Raw genomic sequence first — 355 nt, 5'->3', positions numbered from 1 at the left:
GCAGTGTCAATAGTATGGACAGACATGTGAGATCATGCATTGTCATGCAAGATCACAACACCCTTGGATAGCAGTCCTATGAGCTTAATCCAAAGTTGTTGTTGTTGTTGTTATGTGCCGTGGCGTCGGTTCTGACTCATAGCGACCCTGTACAGGGTTTCCGAGGCTGTAAATCTTTATGGGAGCAGAACGCCTCATCTTTCTCCCGCAGAACAGCTGGTAGTTTTGAACTGCTGACCTTGCGGTTCACAGCCGGATTAGTAACCACTACGCTACCAGAGCTCCTTATATATACATATACATAAATATATATAATATATGTTGTTGTTGTTGTTAAGTGCCTTCGAGTCGATTC

The sequence above is a fragment of the Chrysochloris asiatica genome, unplaced genomic scaffold (genome assembly GCF_000296735.1).
Source record: "Chrysochloris asiatica unplaced genomic scaffold, ChrAsi1.0 scaffold00081, whole genome shotgun sequence".
NCBI classification, from domain to species: Eukaryota; Metazoa; Chordata; class Mammalia; order Afrosoricida; family Chrysochloridae; genus Chrysochloris; species Chrysochloris asiatica.
The sequence above is the reverse complement of the archived record's forward strand: the minus strand, read 5'-3'. Positions refer to the sequence as shown.